Source organism: Scatophagus argus, chromosome 1, assembly GCF_020382885.2.
Source record: "Scatophagus argus isolate fScaArg1 chromosome 1, fScaArg1.pri, whole genome shotgun sequence".
Lineage (NCBI taxonomy): Eukaryota > Metazoa > Chordata > Actinopteri > Scatophagidae > Scatophagus > Scatophagus argus.
In genome coordinates this window covers 19878886-19903354 of record NC_058493.1, presented here as the reverse complement: position 1 = coordinate 19903354, position 24469 = coordinate 19878886, and the positions used below count along the sequence as shown (strand labels likewise).

Sequence of the window (24469 nt, the reverse complement as noted above, 5' to 3'; positions counted from 1 at the left end):
CACTCCAGTTTCTTTGCGAGTGACCTGCCATTACACCCACATTTGTTTAAATATTAAGAGCCTGCAGGGCCTTATTCATTCCATTTTTCCAATTAGACCTGTTTCAAGGACACATAAGCCCCTGTGTATTGTGCGTGCAATATTGTATCTGTGTTACCATTTAAATAGCTGAAAACAGGTTTACAAGAGTGCATGCATTCAAAATGTGTAGGTGCTGGACAGAAGAACAGGTTAAAAATACAAAAATAGTAGTGTGAGTCCTCAGACTAAATATCATCAGTGAAAGGAGTGCAATTATAGTTGCTAATATATAACAGCCCTCATTAAGTACCTGCAGTCTGTCCCTCATACTCAGGCTATAAATCTATGTTGTTCATCAATGTGTCACTGCCCTGGAATAGATTGGGACAGTATTTCGCATCTGCGTGGTTCATGTAAGTCCATTTTATGTATTTCCATGAAAGAAACAAGAAAAACTTGGATAAGATGAAGTATCCTTTACACAGACTAACAGAGTGTGAGGCAATGACATAAGTGGCTATTATGAGCAGATCACACACTGTGCAGTAGTTTGAAAAGAAGTGAAGTTACTGCAAAAGACAGTTGACAGAAAATAATTTTGATTATTTGATAAAGTACCCCTCAACCCTGATGGATAAGGGGTATAGAAAATGAATGAATGAATGAATGATAAAGTAATCTGTGGATCTGAACAAAAAAAATGTCCTTCCTGCTACTATATAAGTCAGTGGCCGCAAAACAACATTCAAGGTTTTTATGATTATAGTGTATGTGGCTGACTAAAACCACCGCTGGTCATGTTGTATTTTTCTTTTGAGAATGTGTTTCTCAGCCCCACTATAGTGTTGTTCTTAAATGATGGTAATGTCGGTTGGTTGATACTGTCATCTTTGCACCATTGACTATGTTTGTAATTTAAAGTATGTTTGAGAAACCGTGTGAAGTAAGGTAATGTTGGAAAATCTCGGGAGGGAAATGACTCTGCCGCTGTTCAAATATTATTTTTCGGAATACAATCTTGGCTTTTACAAACGAATCTACAGCTAAAAGTTTCTTATATTCAGATAACTACAAATAGTCAGTATAAATCAGTTTAAGGAGCTGACCAAAGTTTAAAGTTATACAGTATAATTTGAACAAGAGAATATTGTGAAATAATCGCCACCCTTCTGTTACGTAACTGCTGAGGTTTTATTTGATTTAAAGGCCTTTTACCCGGAAAACAGACTAAGAGTTTCAGATTACAGCTACAGCTTGCCAACTCATGTAGAGTGAATTAGTCTCCTTTGGCCAAAATACATATTTGACCAGTGAATTATCATTAAGAGTTATTTACCTTGGATAACATTCAGCTATTCAGCGTTTGGGGTCTTAATACTTGGAAATATCAACACATGGGTGTATGCTTCCTGACACAATACGAATGAATTCCATTCCACATCCAAATCTCTCAAGTAATGAAAGTTGTGCAATTCAAAATGAGCTGGAAAAGGCTTATGGATGTAGAAAGAAAATGAAAACAAAATCAGCTTCTAAACTAACTTTGTAAAGACATTTACATATTTCATTGAACTTCATTTTAGTTAATACAATACACTTCACACTATAGAACTTCTGGAATATTTTTTTACATTTTAAACAAACTATCAAAGTACAATTTGAAAATAAAAATAAAACAAAAAATAGATGAATACATATAATCCCTCCACTGAGCTCTGGGTCTACCCTGGAGTCTTCTCCCAGCCAGATATGACTCTAAAATCTCCATCTTTGCTTCAGCTCCTCTTCACCACAATAAGCTGGCACACCTGCATCAGTGCTGACACCAAACCAATGTGCCTGTTCATCTCACACTTCATTCCACTGTCAATCATGAACCAGATTCCAAGATAATCCAACCCTTTCTTAAGGGCAGCAACTAACTGTTAATCAAGAGAAAGTAATGCACCATTTTGCTAATAAAAACCCATGGCCTCAGCTTGGAGTTGCTGACTCCCATTCTGGCTGCTTCACACTCAGCTGCCACCAGCTCAGTGTGAAGTTGAAGGCAACAGAATCACATCATCCACAAAAAGCATCCACACAACTCCGAGGTTCCCAAGTCAGCCACACTCCTCACCCCAGCTTTGCCTTGAGAACATGTCTGTGAATATCACAAAAAGCATTGGCGATCAGGGGCAAACTCGACACAGTCAAGAAACACTGAAAATGTGGTTGTTTTCACATCCGGAATATTGACATGACTTTCACTTCTTACAGATAGACTGGATGGCTCATAGCAACAGCGCAGTTAGCCTGCACTCTTGCAGCACTCACCACAGGATTCAGGCCACCGTTCTGGGAAACACTGAGGAGAAGCGCTTTCTTGTTCAGAGCCTTTAAAAACTGAGGGTGAATCTCATGCACACCTGCCGCCTTGCAGCCGAGGAGCTGCTTGACTACATCAGAGACCTATTCCAGAGATATTTCTGTGTCTTATGTTTGTAAATCTCTTCTAAAATCAAATTATGGACTTAAAAGAGTTTTTAGATCCTCTTTTAGAGTTTCTACAATTAATCTAAGAAAAATATTTCTTTTTGTCACATTGCTGAATTTTTATGACGTTTATCTCGGTTATGTAACACACAGTATATTAGATTTCTGTAAAATCCACATGAAGCTACAGCATAAGTATCACTTATGATCATTAATGTTATTATTCATCTTGTAACCATTAGATTTTTTTTCTGAGAAGAAATCACAATCTATAAAAAAAAAACCCTAATAATAAACATAAAGTGGTAAAGTGAACCACCACTTCAAAGCCAATCACAACTGAGGTTGCACTCTAATTTTCATATTACATAAAAAACATACAATGCATTAGTACTCTTGATGTATTTCTAAGTGTGAAGAATCAATTTTCTCTTCGAGTAGTGCAAAGTGCTCCTTTGATATCTGGCCTAATTACCGTAAATAATTATGATGATTAATAAAGGTGACCTTTTTGTTGCTCTGACACTTTATCCACAATAAAGGGAACTAACCCATAAATTTTACATCACGTATTTGAAAACTCAGTTGCATGTTTTCTGCTGGCCCAAACAATGGAATCTATAATTAGCATGGTTAATTAAGACTAAATTTCAATTAATAATCAAGTCTCTAATGACCAGAAGGTGGTTACTGTACAAAGCTTAGCATGGACATTATAATATTTTATATCCTTCTTTTTTTAATATTTGATGTTTCCAAAAAAAAAAGTGATTATTGGAAAAAAAAACAGATCAGAAAATGAATTAATCAGGGGTAAATCAGCCCCCCCTTCCCCAATGAACCACAAGTGTTCAATCTCTATGTGTTACAGCTTGGTGTATGATGAGCAAGATGTTTTAATTCAGCTGGTAAAAGTTTTTGTAACAACCTTACTCAAGCCAAGAACCACTTAAACTGCAAGTTAACAGCGCTGAATACACATCTGCACTGTTTTTCACCACTGACCTTCTTTGGGAAAAGTATGGTTTCGAATTGTACTATCTGCTGCTGTGACGATTTTGTCAACCCAGTAACACAAAGGCAGGACAAGTTGGGTGTACATAAACAATTTAACCAAGAGGAGAAATGTAACTGGGAAACAGGGATTTGTAGCTATGGTATAGTGGCACGGTTCCAGCAGTAAAAATGTGGATTGGTTGATCCACCAGACTGAAATATCACAACTATTGCATATACCAATGACGATTTGTATCAACATAAACTGTCCCCAGAACATGAGTCATACTGACTTTGGTGATACTCAGTGGATAACCAGCAGCATTCATCCCCAGAGAGTATTTTGTAATTACAGTGTAGCCTTTGTTGATCCCTTAACCTTTGTTTCATATAGCATCATACATTTAGGTTGTCCAATTATTTTAGATTTGCTGGGAACACTGATGCTGAGAATTTACTGGTCACCTTCAAAGCTGACCAGTAAATTGTGCTGGACTAGCATCTAACAACATCTGTGACCTTGTCAGCCCCCACGATCCAGGTGCTCTTACAGACATGGTTTGTGTTATATTGCAGGCTGAAGAAAAAGGTGTCACATTTCACCCGCTGCTTCGTTCGATGTGTTAGTGTACTTGAGCCTAACATGAACAGAATAAAGTAGTTTTAATCTTGGATCATTTGAAAATGTGAACATTTTTCTGTAGGTGGCCAGAGTATTATAGGTGTAGTGAAATCTCTGCAATCTGTCACTGAAATAACACAACATGTCATGTGACATCAGGTTTATTAAAGTCACCGCCAGTGGCGAAATTGGTAGCCTACAAAAACAATTACTTTCTCTTTGATTATAAGGGAGAGATATCTGATGTTCACCTTTGATGCTTGAGATTGCTAACAACTACATTTACGACATGTCCACAGGCATGAGTAAAATGTAGCATATGTAACTTTTGTAAAATTTGTGATATAATATCAAAATTAATGCTAAGATACACTATACACAATAATGAACAAATAGAAACATTTTATATTAACCACCCTTAATAACCCCCCTTTTTTATACTGTCATAATGATAGAGGTATTTGTGATAAATGTGTTATGAATTTATACCAGTAAAAACATTTAATAATACAGAAAATGAAATGTTTGATTTAATTCTTAACAATACAATGGGTGCTTGTTTTTGGCCCATGGCCAACCACTGAGTTAAGATTTTGGCCCTCCAAAGCAAAAAGTTTGTTTTGTTACATACAACCTTCATCAATTGCTCCGTGAATACATGTTATGGTGGTATGTGCACTGTGTTCTGATGGTGAGCAAGCAAAACAAGAACCCAGTAATTTCCATCTCATTGTAATTCACAATTTAAAACCAGCACTTCTCTATCTTACAACATACACTTCAAATAAGGGGCATGGTTTGTTTTGTTTGGTTGTGACAATATTCATTACCTGTACAAGATGTACCTGTAACAGAATAATATATGTCTGTGTGGTCCAATTATGATAATACTGTTTTTTGTCCTGTTTGTTACCCTAAACAGACTGCAACAGTGAACAAACAATCCTTGAACAGGTTTTGGTTCGGTCTCACCCCTCCACTTGTGGCTAATTATTTGAGTGTTGGGGCAAAACCAGACAATGACTATCATCAATATTGTATATTAAACTGTAAGGCTATATTTTTACTCTATTCCAAAAACAAAATATTGCCTGTAATCATTTTGTTAGCAATAAATTATTTTTTATATATGCAAGATGGCTTCCTGTTTAAAAACCATACTAATTAATCCAAAATATTTTGCCAATGCTGTAAAAAGCCTGTTTACAGGATTGTACTCCTCAGTTTGGTTTGGTTCCTTATTGCATGCAGAATATGCCTGAGCGAAAATGGCAATTGGAAATGGTTACTGGTACAGAGTTATTAGGTTCTTTGTCACTGGCTGTCTGACTTTTTCTCTCCCCTTGGACACATACTTAAGATGCAACCAAAGGACCACGTTTTCTATATAATTGCACTGAAGAATATTGGAGTTACAGGCCATGGTGGTATTTAGCATGTCTGAAAAAACTCAGATCACTCATTTCTTTCTTCTTTCTTTCTTTCTTTCTTTTGGGATTAAATACTGTTAAAACGTAAAAAGAACTAAAATAACAGTAGTATTGCTAAAAGGGAAAAGCCTCATCATGTAAAGTGACTTTTGAATGGGCAGAATAGCTGCAAGACAGTTATACAAAACAAAAACCCTACCTCACTATTAGTCCTGACTCCACATTGTGATTGAGACACACGTAGAGTATTCTCTAAATCAGCAGCTCCCAAAGTTGTTTTAGTTGTTTTGACACAAATTAGAACACCAACTATTGTTAGGTAAGATTTTTGCTTTTAGATGTGTTATGAGACAAAAGGCATGAAACCCTTGACCAGAAAAGTCATTTACTATGTTACTATACTATACTACTATGTTACTATGACTGTGTTACTGGAATTATTGTGAAAAATTATTTTCCATTTTGATGCAGATCCCTTGAAACCCCCCTAAGGATACCTGGAGCCAACAACCAGACCCCATTTTGAAAACCACCACTCCAAAGTGTCTATTTTGGTATTTTGGTTTACATTCCATTACAGTTTGATCTATAGCTTCTCAGTTTGTTGCGCAAAAACATAAACCACAAGATACAGTAGTAATAAACAGAGCATTCAAGGTTGCATTCATGAAGCACTTGGAATTTTCTGCACATGACAACATCCACACTAAATACTCTTGCACAATTCATTAAAGATTCAGAAACATCTGTTTTCAATCACATCCATGTTGATGCTGATGAATCCCCATCATTCATTCATGGGAAGCACAAGAACAGGACCTTAATTATCACAAATTAACATATCCTAATGACACTGGATGAGAGATGTCAATTTAGTTAACAGAGAACACCAACATATAATAAAGAGGACCACCCTGACAAACACAACACATGAGAGCTTCAGCAAGGCAGATTTTAAGGCAATAATAGGTACCTAAAACTATCAAGTAGCAGCAGAGGCATTATGACCTCACAAAAGAGCAACCTCTGACAGGAAATTAGATCATAGATCTCATTATATCCATTCAGAAAAACCAAAAATATAAGAAGAAAATTTAAAATTAAAAAAGAAAAGCTGCAATACCATCGAAAATACCAAAAATAGCAACTAAAACAAGTATCTACTTTTTTAATACTAATTTCATTAAGAAAAGGCATACAGTAAATCAAAGACCGCCTTTTCCCTGTGCAGTGTTCTGTTTCAACAATGGAAGTATTAACTTGCCCTGAGTTAGGTTTAAATTACAGTCAGGCATCAGAATAAACTGAACTACAGTAAAGTAGATGGCTATAATTTTTTTTTTTTTTAATCAGTGAGACCTTCTGAATGGTGAATTCTAAATTTGTGTTTTTTAACATGTCACATTCAGGTACACAGCATAAAATGATTCGGATATTTCTTCTTTGCCATTTAGTTAATTTCTGCCTGTAGAGTCTGCACAGTAGTGGCTGCCTGCAGTTGGACGTCCAGATCCTTTTGAAGTCCACATCCTAAAGTAATTCAGGTGTTATTATATTAAAGTAAAAAGACATTTTATTATACCTTCATAAGATCCATTTAATAAGTGTTATGGAAATATCTACCATGAGACAATAGAGATTTGGTAAATATTCTTCTGAATCATTTAAGCAAATCTGTATTAGATAATTGTGCTTAACTGTAAATCATTAGTTATTCCTATGTATATTATATGTATATTTTGGAAACTTCTTAATGTAATGACTTGTTTTTAATTAATTAAATAAAATTAAATTTACTGACAGTACTATAGACAAATGATCTCTAAGTGGTAACCAGTGTGTCTGCTTTACTCTAATTATAATAATGGTGCTTTATAGTGCTTGTTTTCAAAGTACAGTGACTCAACAGCTGTCTGTCACTGGTCAGTCTCTACCACTGTCCCTGGCACTGTGCACTGTTCCTTAAATAAACCATAAAATCATAATTTATGTGGATATTGCAATACAGTCACAGATTTGATGTAATGTATTACCCGGTAAATATTCCTTCGCACTGTAAGCAATATAGCAGTTACACTGCATATATATGTGGATGCAATGCAATACCTCCCCTTCACCCACCCGCCCAAAAACATTGGTTTTATCCACATCAATACATTATTCAAATGTGCTATTTTCTTTTATCCCAATAAAGTGAGAGAATCCATGAGATGTTGCTTACATTTGGCATACGAAATGAGTCTGGCAGAGCAGGACCACTTTCAAAGCCTAGGACCCTTGAGTTAGCACTCTAAAAACAGCTTTTTACCATGAATGGATAAAAAGATAGTCATCTTTGACATTTGAAGGCTATTCAAATTTACCAGGTGCTTAAATACATTTTTCTTGGGATGCACAGGGAATTTTAAATGAATTGTTTACATGAAAAATTGACGTATAGAGAGTGGAGACTGATTAAATGATGGGTCAGTTCATGCATGATTGTTCATCAATCAAAATCAAATTCAATTTAAAATATGAATGAGAGTAAACAGATGAGTGAATACATGAATACTAAAGGCTTTGATCCCAAGGCACCATCTCTCTCTACTTTGGTGACAATACATTTTCAACTGATGACATTGTGTGTGCGGTGATACTGTACGGAGAGAGCGACCAGGTGGTAAAATCCATTCTCCCCACATACATGATGCATATCACAATGGACCTGACAGCATCAATACAAGGGGCTCATAATTAATGGCCTCTGTGCAGGATACAGTGAACAGGAGGCAAGTTTCTCACAGCCCATCAATCACGCTGTGGCAGCTCATTTAAAACATCTTTAAAATTTAAGTTGCACCAGCCTTTTACAAAGAGCAATTGTTTTCTGACAGCTAAGTGAATCTCTGTTGAAATCTCTGGCAGAAAGGTTGAGTGTAGAAGACTTTTATGCAGAGAGCTGACAGACTGAATTGAAAAAGAAATAACTTTGGCTGTACTTGATGCTCTCCGATAGCAGCATAGAGAGGGGGTCACATATTTGCCTTGAATAATGGCCTTTTAGACATAGTGGCACACAGTCCGCTAGCCAAAACAGAGAAATTTTGCAGTTCAGCATCTGCTGTATTAAAAGATGCTTGATGGTGTCCAAACATACCATCTGGCTCTGAAAATAAAGGATGAGTGGATATCCATGCCAGTTTATTCTGCAGATTTGTAGAATGAATTTGGATCCAATAAATTGTAACGATTGACTGCAATCAAATAACAATTTTGCCTAAGATTATACACAAAATAGATGAAAATATTTAAATTACTTGAAGTAACAAAAGCACCACCCCATGCTGTTGTGGCTCAATCTACAATACATCAACAACAATATCTTGTCAATAATATCTCTATTTTATATTCATGCATGGAAAGCAAAATAAATTAGGTTACATCAAGTAACGAATCTTGTCTAATCTACTTGAAAATTTCAGGGATAGATAAGGATTCATCATTCCTCTTGGAAGAAGTTCTTCAGACATTAAACTAGTTCATATATCCACAAGAACAGTGTACACGAAGGTTCACACTCCAGTATACCTGCTTGTCATGTGTTGTCATTTCTCCTATGAAGAAGTGCTGTCATTAAGGCTTAATGCCTGAAAGTATATTACCCCAGGTAACCCTGAGAGTGAAGGAAGAAATACTACATGTTACAGTGACAAGACAAATCACTGAAATTAATGAATAAAGAGACTTTTTGCCTTGTCTCTTTATCTGTATGTTTTAAATGCAGAGAAGGTACATTCTAAAAACACTGACAAAACACACTTCCTGAAAGCAGGCAAGGGCTGGTAATTCCAGTGACACTGCCAATACCAGTGCTGGATTTGTCCTTCATTACATTCTGACCCTTTCTGTTCATGATGTATCGGGTGATTTGCTATTCGAGATCAATTTCTATATGAGTCAAATTTGCAAGACCATCTACATGTGCAGAGCTGTGGATTAGAAGTAGATTTGATCTTCCTGTACACTCTCTGTGGGATAATGATTGAAAGTAGTTTTTAAATACACTATGAATCAAGTTTATATTTAATGCTAAGAGTAACCAGCATTGAACTGGTGGCAGTGGGTTTGTGGACTGCTTTTTGCTGAGTTTTGAGTTTTGCCTGAGATTAATGAGCAAACTCCCTGCGCTATGATGTCATGTTTTTTTTGTTAGTTTGCTTTGTCATGATTGACCGCTCCTGCTACAAGCTAATGCTAATGGGGACAGAATTTAGTCATCAAAACAAGAACAAAGTCAAGAGTGGACATAACTTGTTTCTCCTGTCTTCGTGGACTGTCCCTTGGCTTCTTGTTATAGAGTGCTCAAATCTCACAAGATGAGTTGTTGCAGTTGTTTCCTTATCTAGATTGTTGAAATCAGCTGAATTTTCAGCGATGACTTTGGAAATGAGCTCTTGCTGACTCTTCTCCTTAGCTTTGACTCACGTTTCCACTGTCGCCTTTCTGCAACAATCCAACAGCACAGCAACAGTACTAAGTAACAATCTCAGCCTGTGACTAGGGAAAAAAAAATGTAAATATAGTGCCTGGGTTTGAAAATACCAGAATTTCTCTTTCTAAGTAAAAGATCTGAACGCTTCTTCAACCACTGTCCAAACTTCACTCTAAGGAACTAATGAGCAGAATCAAGCAGATTTCTAATTATATTATTTCCTGTTGTGGAACTGGTTCCAATTCAGAACTGGTCCTCTGTATCCAAACATGTCATGTGATGTTAGAGCCAGCATAAGAAGCAGAAGGCAGCACAATAAAGGAACAAATAAATCAGAGAGCGAGAACACTGACTTGTGATTGCTTCTGGTGAGGATAATACAGTGCAGTGATAGTTTAAGACTGAAGGCTGAATGATGGCCTGACGCAGGAGGGAGTTGCCTTTTAAATAAAGAATGGTGGTAAATTATATGAGAGGACTGGAGCCAAAAGGCATGGCTTAGGCATGATAATAAAATAAGAAGGAGAGGAGGAATATGGAAGAAGCCTTTGTGTTTGATCTGTTATTAAGCTCCAATGGATGCAGACCTTCTTCTCTTCGACTTACTACATGACTAAGCAATATTCATTATTATTTATGTGCGAATCGTGATGACATGTTAACCCTTACACGACCAGTTGACATTTAACATTACCTTGAATACATTTTTAAATATGAACTCCTGGCAGATATTCAGCTTTGTACATGCATTGTGGGACTGCATTACTGCTGAAGATCTGATGACAAATTGTCCAATCCAATCCAAGTGCCCGAACATCAACCTCATCAAAAAAACAGGAGATCAGTAAACCAACAAAGCAGAAAAAATATTGGTCAGAAAATGGGCTTTATTAACAAGCACGCACAGGGGAGAAGACACACAGAATGATGAATGTAAGTGGTTTGGATAGCTGCATCCAGACTGGCCTGCAGTCTGCTAGTTTGAATCTTTCCTTTATATATATCAAAACCAAACCAAGTCTCAGCCATTCCAGCTTTTCCTTTTTTTGTGTGTTTTAAAAGAGAAACAACCTGCTCCCACATTCATTACTCTAGCCACCTCTTTACAGGGTTGGAAGCAGAAGACTTGACCTTTCATATGAACCACAGGAGATTTTCAGTCTGTGGACCCCTGAGCAGAAAGTGTTGTCATAGGTCCCTGTCTTTTCTTACATTCAGTAGATTAAATAATAGTCTGAGGTATTATTATCATTGTGAGTTTTTCAGATTTGGGTTTCTATATAAAAGCTTTACTAACACATTTCATACCATTCTTAGAATTTGCCGGAATGCAATTTAGAAAGCTTAACACAAGTTTTCAGGCAACGATTGAACACAAACACAATGACAAGGATTTAAGTATCTTCAGATATTAAAATGGGACACTGCCTGCCCTTGACGGCAAATTTGAGGTACCATATCTTTGCGCCTTGCCACTCCAAGACAAGGACATCGGTTTTCTCTTGGGAAAAAACAGTCTTAACTACTATTTTTCATTGCAAAAGTGATGGCACACCATGTAGGGGAGAGCTGTGTTTGTAACAGGAGAGAGGGAAACTGATCTGATCTGATAATGATTGATGCTAGACCCTTACACACCTACTGATGCTCTATTCTTCCTAATCCAAACCCACTCCCACCTCCACAGCAGGTAAGATGTGTGCTGTCCTCAGAAATAACAACCATAATAACCCTGTCCTGTGTGTCTGTATGTCATTCTCTGCATGCTTTATATTATGTGCTGCTGTTTTATCACAAGAAAAGGCCCTACCAATTGTTTGGTAACATTTATTCTTGAAAATAAATGGACAGCATGGAAACAAAATAAATTCTTATACAATACTGCAACATACCTGCTAACTGGCACAGACATGCACAGCAATGAATGTGTGTAATAGCGTTTTGTATTGAAATCACACAAAGATGTAATTGAATTTTGTGATATTAAAAGTGTCTTGCACAATATGAACATTACAGCATTACTGTTTGTGCTCTCATGTTTGGTGTGTTTGAGTCTTAACTTTCAGGCTTGCACGAAGGCTCATTTTACTTCTAAAACAAATATTTGAAAAATCTAATACATTTATTTGTGATGTGATCATGCGAATTGTGCAGTAAAATGCAGACTGGCATTTATTCAATCTCAATGAAAAGGTTACTGTGCAATTGAGAATAATATGCACAATGAGAGGAAAAATCAAAATTAGAAATAACAAATTTAAAGACAAACATTCAAAAATAAAAATCTTAAAATGCTAAAGTGTGTATTGGCCTTTTGTGTTATTATTAGCATGCAATCTATCTAACCTATCTAACAGCCACCAACAAAAGGACAATCTTAATAGCAGAATATATATATCTTTTGATACACTGTATGAAAATATTTGTGATATATTTCTCATCTATATGTGTCTGTATACTGTATGTTAAAGGCTTTTGCCACAATTTAATATTTTGATGTTATTCTGCACTATGAATAGAATAAGTTCTCCCAAATAAATCTAAAATGCACCAGATCACCAGAGATGGTGCAATACTGACTCCAAATTTGGTCTTAGGGGATGGTTTTCCTTTAGAACCATCTCCAGTATCTACTGAGACTGAACTTTGAGGAGTTCTTGTCATTATCTCAGAACACTAAAATAATTGTCCTTGAGGAAATTAATTACCTTTGTGCACTGTTGCACTCTGCATGGAAAGTGATTTAGAGTTAATGAAAGCTGAAGCAATGTCATCTCTCCCACTGTCCCTCATTTTTCAGGTTAATAAAGTCAGTTGAATTGGGGTGGATGGGGGAGGGGGTCCACTCCAAGTTGCCAAGAGCAAATTGTGTTGTGTGCAAATGAGAATTTAATAGATTCTTTGTTTTGTTGCTTTCTTTGCCAAAATAAAAAGGAAATTAACAAAAGGGACCCTAAAGTAAATTCTGCCACAGCATTCCTGTGAAACTGGAGTACATAATTATCTCAGTCATGGCCATGTTTTTCCTTACAGTTCAAAAACAAGCGGCACTTTCCACCACAAGGAAAATTACCAATATGAGGAGATTAATAAGTGAAGCCTAATTGCATTACACTTCAAAGATTAAGATAAGATTCTGAAGGATGTGACAATTCATACTATTATCACAGGAAAGTGTCAAAGCAATTTTAAAAATCATTACTGTATTCCACAGCTTTAGGTGAACTGAGATTCAAAGCCATTTAGCATATTAACACTGAGGAAAGGTCTAGCCAGTCTGATGCTGAAATTAGTATGAGATGTTTTTGGCTGATAAGTTGTAGTCCTTCCAAATCCCTACATAATTGCCGCAACTTCTGTTAACACAGTATGGGATGCACCTTCACATAATCACAAGTCTGTCACTGAAACAATCAAGCACATCGGGATATTTCAGACAGAGACAGAGGTTAAAAGATTAGGCTGTTATTTTAACTCTAAATCATCCAACCTGCTTCAGTTTTATCAAACTTGTGAGAAAACAGACTATACACTGTCCCTTTCCCTCCTAATATACCAAGTGACTACACTGCTCCCACACCCATTGCAGTTTGATCCTTTTATTTATTGTGAATAGGGTCCATCAGCTTGAGGCCCAAGAATCGAGGGGTGAAATCTTCCACTTTCAATGACTGTTGTGTCTAGTATCTGAGGAGAAATGAAGGCGAGGTATAGCCAAGGTAGCTGCAGGCTTGGGATCCCTGCCAGGCTACCAGAAACTAATTAGTGTAAAATGTTTTGGAGAACATTAATGGATTTGGAGTTAGGAACAGCTCTATTGCCCAGTTAGAAGTTAGTAGTTAGAAGGGTATGTGTTGCCACCCACTAGTCATTCTGCTGTTATGGGTGCTCTCTTTGAGTCTAGCATCCAGGTCCGGTGAAAGGCAGCAGTCTGTAATCAGAGATTTAAAAAGCTCTGACACCTTGTGTATGTTTTTCAGGTAAATAAAGTTCAGTTTTATTTACAGCTATCACTTCCTGAAAGATGCAAGAATTGCACATACACCAATTAAGTGGCAGCATTCTGGTCTTTGTAGTAAAAATGAAAATATTCATTAATGAAACCAGCTGTGATTTAAACAGGATTTGTGCATTATTAATGCAGCAGTTCTACATTTTGTTATGGATGTGTCTCAATTATTTCCTCTTTTTTCCCACGTTATCCTTTTCTCTGTGCTTGTTTGTGTTTCCTTCCACCTCTGTTCTTGCTGCACACCTGTATAATCCATGTTACTGTTTCTCCTTTCCCAGTGTCTTCACAGCCTATATCAGCTTCTTTCTTGTGCCCCTGTTTTATCAGCTCCTTCCCCTCACCTGAGCTTCTCTCCATCTCCACCTCATCCCTTCAAGTTTAGTTTGAATTTTAGTCCAGTTATGAATTCAGTCTCTGTTGGTTGCCTGCTCACTTTGCCTGCTCCTGTGTTGGTTGCAGTTCTTCAATAAATAGCTCTGCTTTTGATCCTGCAGCCATCTCCTCCATCTGGATCCACCTGCTCCGCTCTCTTTGTCTCTTTTTTGTTGTACTGCACAATAGCGAGTTTTATGTTATTTGCTCGATTGATATAAATGTACATACGTGCAGGTAAAATCATTCTTTAATAATTTCTTTAATATAATCATCTGTTTAATAGAATTCATATGCTTGTTTATTTTGGTTGACTTCTTTGTGCCTTCTCCTACTTTTGATGCCAAAGTTACACACATTGTGTTAAGAACATCACTGCCTTGAGGAGGCCAATAAATTAGGTGCAAAAAATTAAGCGGGGGTCCAGTTGAGATGTTGAGTGGGCAGTATAATCCCATGTTTGAACATTTAACCAAGCAGTCATTTCAGTGCCTGTCAGTCAGTTGCCTAGCTGCAAGGGCCCAGCTTCCTTAAGTCATATCTCTTTTCCTTAGTCATTAATTAATACACAGACAATAAAACAGAAAAGATAGCTTCTCTGAGAATTCATAAAGACTGAAATTATTTGCATTATAATTTGAGCTACCAAAGTTTTATGAAAAAGGGTGTGAATTTTGTTTCCCCCACTGAGTTCTATCATGTCATTTAAATGAGAGATCAAATCTTCAAATATATGTTACTGGTCCAATCAACATGCACTCTGATGCATAAAATGTGTTCTTCTGTGTTTTATCTTAAAGCCCAGGTTTTATTTCAGAACAGATCTTGATCGACCTTTTCAGGGGACGGTGCTGAATTTTCACTCATATTCAAGCCACACTGTTGGCACAAAATTTGATGCGATGAAAGAATCCAAAAGGCCAAATCATGTTTAAGTGGCATTTTGATGACATTTCTTTGGCCTGTTTAACCTTTGGTGAGTTTTTCATTTTTCTTGTGCATTACATCTCATCCATGGAGACCCATTTGTCACCCCTTCCACAACCAAACATGACTTCTCAGCAATCTCTGAACAGAACATCCTGAAATTTGCACCGGGAATCACAAATGCATTAATACAGCTTCAAAACAGACAAAAACAGACTATAAAATACAAATTGAATTGAACTGTTGATTTACATTTTGTTTAGTTTTGGAACATAAATAAAAACAATGGGAATGGACTATTTTCTCATGTATGTTAATATGACAACACAATCCAAGTATGCAATGGATCCTAATTTTATCTGCTTATAAAAGAATACAAACCATAAACATGATGTAAGCCCACTGACTCCTTGGAGAAAAGAGAGGAATAAGCATTCTGGCAAAGAGCACTGTTGGTTTGGCTCAGACCAAGAACTGTTAGCCTGCTCTCTAAGGCTCACCACTGAGATTGTCAATTTCAGACATTTGGGGTGGGGTACTCTCAAAAGTACCAAAAAGAAAAATCTGGTCATTCCTGGTTTTATAAAATTTTAGATAAAAGTGGTCATTTGGTAAAAAGCTATTGGAAAGAGAGCAGTGAACACTTGAGCTGATTGAAGGAAATATTTCTTTGAGGAACTTTGGGGGTAGACCATTTAGTGAACAAAAAGAGGATTTCAGTTGGTGCCACATAAAGTTGAGAGTGACATTAACATGACATGTTAGCAAGGCAGGTAGACTGTTTACATTACAGTTGTCTTGGGAACTGGAAAAATATGCAGCCTAATCCCTTCAACAGTGAAAAAAATTCTCAAACTTCTCAGGACACGCTCCAATGGTTGCATAATTGGGGGGTGGGGGGGGAGATAAAGAATTAATAAATTATTATTACTAAAAGAATTTATTTTCTGGACAAGGCTCTGGGAGTTATGAGAATGGCCGGTAATAACAGAAAGGTTTACGCTGGTTAAAGAGAAACTGTATGTGAGGATGAGTTCAAGGGTGTGACCCTTGATAGGGGTGGGGCCATTAACCAACTGCATGAGATTAAAAGACTCAAGCAGCTTTATAAAAATCATCAGTAAAAGACAAAGGAGTGGTACTACAGAAATGAACGTTAAAATCACACATGATAAGAACTCTATCATGCTGGGTCATGATGACAGATAAAAATTCAAAGAATTCTCAGACAAAACCAAAAATTAGTTTTGAGGTTCTAGAGATTAAAACACAGAGTAAGATAATCCTTTATTTGTCTCACAATGGAGAAATTCACAAGTAAAGGAAGCTTTTCATTATGAACAAAACTAAAAATCTCAAAGGTTTAAAAACTACCAATTAAATGAGTATATAAAAACTACTGTTAGGACTCCTCCAGACAGTCTTGGCCGCTGGAGATAAGAGAATTCAGGGAGGCAGGTTTCAGAACGAAGGACTCAGCTGAACTCTGTCATGACTCAGTGATTAAAAAAGTCTGTATTATTAGATATGATAAAACCTTGGCAGATGAAAGTTTAGAAGAGACCTCATGTTCAGAAGACAAAAAATAATAAGCTACTGGAAGAGGGAAAATGAGCAGGGATACAGCTAGCTGACAGCAATGCAGCAATGTTATCTAAATGTATCAGATTATCAACATTTTAATGGCAATTTCTGTCATTTTTATTGTTACCGAACTGAAGCATGGTTTCATTGTCTTCGGCCTTTCCATGGTAATGACAGGGATACTGAAGAGGGAGGAGTTATAAATGAGTTATTCTTTGAGCAGAGTGATGATGGAATATGGCTGAATAAAAATTTATCACCCAGCATTTGTGAACTGCCGTGGATAGGGTGGAGAGCATTCCTTTCAAACAGAGTCAGCTAAAACACCAGCTGAGGGTCAGTAGGGGGCTGGAGATAAAGTTGTCCTTACCACTTGACTCTAGAACGTGGTCAACATGGGATGTCATTAGTGCCAGTATGCGCAACAAATGTAGATATATACGGATATAGAGGGAAGTTAGTAAGTTTGACGATAACGTCTAATACCTTATCCATAAGGAAGGCAGTGGGCCACTGTTGACTTAAACTTGACGTCCCTGATGACGAAGTCCCAATGATGAGGGAATCAGCAGTGTTATTAAATCAGCTTTTGTGCGAATATAATCAAAAACAAAGCTCATTAAATGTCAAATAATCATAAGAATATGAAGCAAAAAAACGTATAACTTGCAAACAAGAAAGTATTTGTGTAATCACTTAGCATGTCACAATATGTTCTTTGTTTACACTTCTTTCTCATTCATCAGACTCTTGCTCTCTCTGTCAGGTTTGCATTTAACCTGGTTTTAAGAGAGTCCCTGTCAGGTGGGATTGTGACCACAGGATCAAAAGCCAAGTGAGCCAGAACCTAACTGAAAAGAAAAGCATAGCAGTTTGGGAGATCAAGATAAGGAGATTGGGCAGCCCTGACCAGGCCTCTCTTTCCACCACAGGCCAACCCACTGCGCAGGACGATTTGATGTTGAGCAGTAGGTCGTGGATAGCTGGAAGTTGTTGAAGTTGAAGTGTTGTTAGTTGAAGTTAATTCTGTTCAAACTGGCCACAGACTAAGGAGTGAGCTTGGCGGAACAGATAGCCGGTGCAGTTCAAAATGACAGTGTGAAAACAGGAACAACATCGTTACCGCTATGAACACTTCTTAAAAGCAATTTGAAATCCAGTTGAAACCTTTAGCTGAAATTGACCACAGCCTGAGAAGTATAATCTAAAAAAAGAAGGATGAATTCAGTTAAAAGAAAGTTTGATCCTCTGGCTTGGCACAGAATCAAGGGGGACTGACGACTCAGAATTAAATAATGACCTAAAATATGATTTTTTTATTTATTTATTTTTTTTTTATCAGTAAAAAAAGTTAAAAATGTGAAAATCTTTGGCTAAAACTTAATAGTGTGCACCTCATATACTTTCACGGCTCACACTATAGTGAACTATAAACCTTATTACTCAGCACATAAGACACCGCATAAAACATGAAACTTTTGCCATTATTGTCCGCTTCAATGATTGCCTGCTCCAGCAGGGACTCTGTTGCATTTGCTTGAGCCAAGAAAAGACTCTGCACCTCGTGGAGAGAGACAAACCATTCACAGCAAGCTAGCTGGCTTGTTTTCGTAGTTAATGAGGCTTGAAGAGTTTTAGGAATCAGAAAAGCAGAGCACATTCTCACACCTCGCTTTTGCAGTGAGAAATGGACACTATTCTGCTTCAGCTCAAGGTCATGCATCCTTTCAGATTTAATGAGACACAGTAAACATATTGAAATGTTAGAATAAATACTGTGGGCAGAAATATAAATCTAAGAGAAATTTTACATTTACATTAACATTTATTATTAATAAAGGGCATACCCTTTCTCTTGCTCAACAGCTAATGAGGTTCATAATCATTAGAGACAGTAGAATAAGGACATGTCTGAACTTTCTATTTGGAAATTTGTTCTTTTCTTTTATAAAGCATGTAGTATTTACTAACTGTTATAACTGAGGCAGTCACTTGTGCACATAGTACAGTTGTTGGGTAAGGGAGTATTATCTACAGTGTAAACATGTACTTCAGCACAGAAAAATGTTCATGGAAGACAAAAAAGCAACCATAACAGTAAACAACGACCCCAGCAACCTTTCACAGCAGCCTCTAGACGCCCTTGACATCAGTCTGTCTCTTGTTTCATTCTCAGTCAGTTTGAAGTATTCTGTCTCCATTTCCAGATAAAGGTTGAAAACAGTGCTCCATACTACCAGCTACCAGAACCAGGGCTTATGACCACTGCTGCTTTTAATGCTGCAGTATTTTGTGGCATACAAAAGATAAGAGAAAACCCAGCCTTACAGTATGACAAAGCCTAGATACTCCCTATGTGTGTGTTTCTGAAAGCAAATGAGAGGCCCGAGCTTGGACCAAAAGATAATTGATAAATGTGAGGTTGACTGATTGACACACCTGCAGTGATATGGGTTAATGAATTTTCTCTGTTTTGAATCTATGAATCACGTGGCATCACAGAGCTGAGAACAAGCTGTCATTAACAAGAGGTAATATAAAACTGGTTGTTAATTTGCGACAACAAGAATCCAGTTGTTGTTGCTTCACCAAGAAATACACGTATACTGCACATCAACTTGCATAAATGCGGTAGTTATAAAGACTGTAACTCTGCTTAGCAAAGGCGTATGCAGTTGCTGAACTTGGGTAAACTCTGGCCAGTTTCAGTGTTTTGGGGCTTTTAGATCCCATGCAAATGTTGGCCCCGAAAAATATGACGATCTCCCACAGGAACCACTGAAACACTGAGTGTGTAACAAGGCTGAGGTAACACTGGGCGTAAATTATCAAGACGGCAAAGCTCTTCCAGTATCCTCCACCCAGTATGCAGAGCACTATAAATGGTTTAAGAGCAGTCTTATTCACTTGTTAGGCTTTAGTTTGTGTGCTAATATTACAAGTAATTATATCATTGCACAATTGCAATCACCCACTTCTTCCATCCAGTGGAGAATACCTTAATTTGCTAAACAAATGTAGCCGAAACTAATTATTGTCCAGCAATTATATGATATACTGTGATGATTTGATTACAATGATGGTTATGCTTTTGCAAAATGAACATTAAAAACAAAGCTATGTATGTATTGTTAAGTAAGTTGCTATTTATTAATACAGCTATTAATATGGTATTTTACTCTCAAGTAGTGATACACCCCCTCAAGCTTTTTTCCAACCTTTAGCATTGCTTTAAAGACATTTTTCAACCCATTTTTTTAGAATGTAAATGTAAAGTTTACTTGCAGAAATAAAAACCGAATAAGGCGTATGTTGGTTTAATTGTAGCTACAATGGCCTCACTAATTGTCAGTATAGTTAGAAATATACAGTCAGACAAAAAAAAGAAACAAAAACTGAGGCACTCTGATGCTGATAAGTAAAAATCTTTGTTAAATCATGGAGAAACCAACCCATTCTGTCTCCCAAGGGTATACATCAGGGCATGTGAAGTGCAATGACGACAGGTGCTTCATTCAAATCTGTGGGGTGTGGAGTGACAATAAAGTGACCTAACCAGACCTCTGTAGCTCATTCCTCATCTCTGCTTCAGTCTAGTGACTTGTCGCTTTATTAGCTGCAGCTAGCATGGAACACCTGAATGTCTCACTCATGTGTCAGTAGTAGAATTACATTGTGGGTAATACAGGCGCCAAGCTTTGAAAAGAAAGAAGAATGCATGAAATAAACTTATCTCTAGTTCTGATACTTCAGTGGCACTTTAATTAAATACAGTGCTATGATACCATACCAGCAGTGTTGCCAAGGACGTACTGAATTGAACATGACACATCACATATCCTTGAATTGCATGACACAGCATGAAACATTAGTTAGTAACTTCAGTCAAAAATTTCAAACTGGAAAGCAAAGCTATATGTCCTCTTGTCAGTTTGGTTAATTATATTGACAAAAGCCACATTTGCTGAGACATCTCTGTCTCTTCCAAGATCTGACACAGAGTTCAGTGTTGAGAGGCACTACAGAAGTCAATTAGCAAGGTTCAGAAAATCAAAGTGATTTTCTCCCATGGATGATATTCACACCCGTTGAATAGCAGGAAGCAAATTGGCTGCGCACACCATTACATTACTGTGACCCCGTGGATAAGCAGCTTTGTCTCAACCTGGCTGCTGGAGTGCCTCTCCCCATGATAGCTTCCATGCAGAGATTTGCCAGACTAATCCATCCTGCTGTGTTTCCTGCACCTGAACGAAGATACTGAGGTTCTCCCAAGAAAAAAAAAACAGTGAGTATGTTGTTCATTTCTGTCCTTGTGTCATTTCCAAATGAAGGTTAGCTTTTGTCCAGGCAAGGGCAGGACTGCAGCTATGGCCACACACACACACACACGCTGTGGTCAGTCATTCACTCACTCAAGGATGTAAGCTGGTTGTTGTATGTGCAGTCTATCAGCTTCAACCAGCAGTTTGCTTTGCATTTTCAAAAAGGATTGGGTTTTTTTTTTTTTGGATAAATTTTTCTTATCTGTCAATACAACTTTTAACTCTACTACTGCTTTCAGTGTTTTCATTTTGACCAATTGATTTCTTTGACTGATATGACTGACAGCAATTCCTTTAAGGCATTTTTGAAAAGTAAGTGCAAGTGGTGTGTTTTGGTACAGATATTTTAGAGGAAGCAGAAAAACACCACCAAGTTCACACATGGGATCCATGCTCTGATCATGCTCAGACGATTTGCTGTGCAGTATTTCACTGGGACATTTTAATGGACATATCCTGCAATATTTTTACTTTATGCGCCCTACAAATGTCCACCACTGAACTGCAAATTAATACACATAAAAGGACAAGCCAGCCACAGAGAGTTCATTTGTATGCAGCAAATAAATGACAGATTTCATAATCTAGTTTTAAAATCCATATTTGTCACAAGTAAATACTAAACTAAAAATTATGCCAACCTCACAGTCACCACATTCAGTCAATTTTAAATGAGGCGTGGAAATAAAAAAAGGAGACTGAACAGTGGGGGTCTATGAAGAAAGCATACCACCACCTTTGCAGGAGAGGGGAAACATTTTTCATCTGTCTCGATAGACGTCATGATCTCAGCTGTAGCCTGAGCAAACTCAATATCCTGAGGATAGGATTTTTTTGTAAGTGAGTTTTCACAGTGTGTATGTTTCAATATCTGACACAAAGTTTAATTTAATAAATGTATTGAAAAGAAGAATCACATTGCACCAGGCCGGTGGATAGACTTCTCATTTTTGTTACAGTGGCTGGTGGAAAGGTATGCCTCTTATAGCCTCTCCTTGAAGCTCACCAGCGGGAGAGAGTTAACAGTGTCCCGGCCACACAGAGTCATCCATCCTGAAGTACAAAAGTGACATCAAGCTGCAGCCTGTGCCAGATGATGGAGGCTGCCACCAACTCTCAACTAAACCACCGCTGGACAGACCCCATTCCCTCTGTCCTTAGAGAATTATAGTCTTCCTGACATTCACTTAGGAAGGACATCAAAACAGAGGTTATTTATTTATGAACGCTTCCAGGAAATGCAAGTCCATATGGTTTTACATTTCATTAGAAATTGACATGTGACTGTCACGCAGGATTCAGCCTCATCACTGGACTGCAGGGGTTGAATCAATGAATGCCCTGTCCTCTCCAGTGTCCTGCCCTGTGTGTAATTTAGTGTCATCTCCTGTGTAATCAGGGTCTTGTACCATCATATGGTCCTAGGGTGTCCTTCATGTCCTGTACATTTGTTTTGTGACATGTGCAGTGTGCCCTGTATTAGTGAGATGGTATGGTACAGTGTCATGGTGTCAGTGTCATGGTTTCTTCCATTTTTGAATTTGAATGACTGAATGTGACCAAGCCTGACTTAGTCTGCAAACATTTCTGCCTGAGTCACATCGGATTTTCATTGGCAATAATTGCTGTATAACAAAGAAGACAAGAAATTCCATGATCCCATTCTACCTGTGTTTTTTAGTTCTGTTCTGTTTTGTTTTTATTGAGACCCCTAGTGACAGAAACTACATACTGTGTTTTTAAAGGTTTTATTGGGTATTAAATTCCACATGAGTTAGTTAGATATTGCAGTCCATCTCATCCAGTCTGTGGATCAGCTTTTACTGTATTTTGCAATACTTGCAATCTGTTGTAACAAAAACTTGTCTAGACTACAAAATTTAAAAAGGCAACTTTCTTCTTCTTCCAAAGTGAAAGTCTAAAAAAATATTAGGTCTTTTCTACCTTTGAGACAAATTTGTAATTTTGGCCTATATAAATTAAATAAATTTGACTTGAACAGCCATGTCAGAATGAAAAACTTCTCATTACTTCAGCAAGGCCCCGACTTTAGATTTAGAACCACAAGTCGGTACAAAATATGCACAGTGTCAATGCCATGACATTTTTGTCCACAATGCCAGAGGGTTTGTTTTTTTCCTGTTGGACACTCCATTAGCTTCCCCTCAATGATCAAACTCAACCCAAGATTTTAACTTTGTACAAAAATTTCCTTTTGTTGTAATTGGAAGATTTCTGAGAATGTGTATTTTTGTTCCTAAGAGAATTTTTGATTTGAATTATTACTTTGCTTATCCGTTTTTCTGGAATCCTTAGACCTGTTAATTTATTTAAAAACATGGCAACCACATTGAGTAGCAGCTTCATGTTTATAAATTATTCTGAGGAGTATAATTAAGTATAAAAATACTGTCTACATCATTGTATAACAAGTGCCAACCCCCCACAGGACCCAATGAATTTAGCAGTTTCATTTCTGCCAAACTGGTGTCCAGCTGGCCAAAGCAACCAAACTTTCAACTGTCTAAATGGGGCCAAATCTCATCAGAATCTTGCACTGTGTATCAAGTGTAACCTCTTTAGTCAATTTATTCATAGTATAAATTAATAATGTTGGCTATTATATTATGCACAAAGGATAATGGGAATTACAAATCAGTCCACAAACCCAAGTACTCGTTCTGCAACAGTGAAGTGTGTGTATGGCATAATTAAACGTGTTCAAGCTATCAGTCAAGTTTGCAGAAGGAAAACAGACAACCTATTACACTGAGGATATTAAGGATGACCTATCAAAATATTAAATGAATGAATCATTTACTTTCTTAAAAGGATTATAATGCTTGTTATGACAAAATGTGTAATTATAATTCTAGTTCAGAACTTCAGGGCTGAACTGGGGCGAGTAAAGTTTAATGAGGACCTTTGAGATGCTGTTTTGAAGTAACCACTTGATGTCAGCTATGAATTGTGGGCATTTTCAAAATTTTACTTGGTAAGTACTTCAATGAATGTCAAACATGAATAATACATGTGAGGATTCTGAGTTTGTGATGTTTGGGGAAGTACGATCACCAAAGGTTTTATATATGGGTATACCGACATAAAGAGAACTTGCTTTGGATACACTAGCTTTTAATTCAATATGTTTGAAGTCAGAGCATTTGCTATGTTGTGTTTAATTCCCTGTCACCCAAAGGAAACTATATGCTTAAATCAGATGAATTTAGA

At 37.1% G+C, this 24469-nt stretch overlaps 1 protein-coding gene across 1 annotated transcript in view; it reads right to left on the bottom strand.

Moving 5' to 3' along the window:
* The window catches only part of LOC124059814 (glypican-6-like), a 124284-nt gene that overhangs the window by 67205 nt on the left and 32610 nt on the right, over positions 1-24469 (bottom strand). The window lies entirely within an intron of this gene.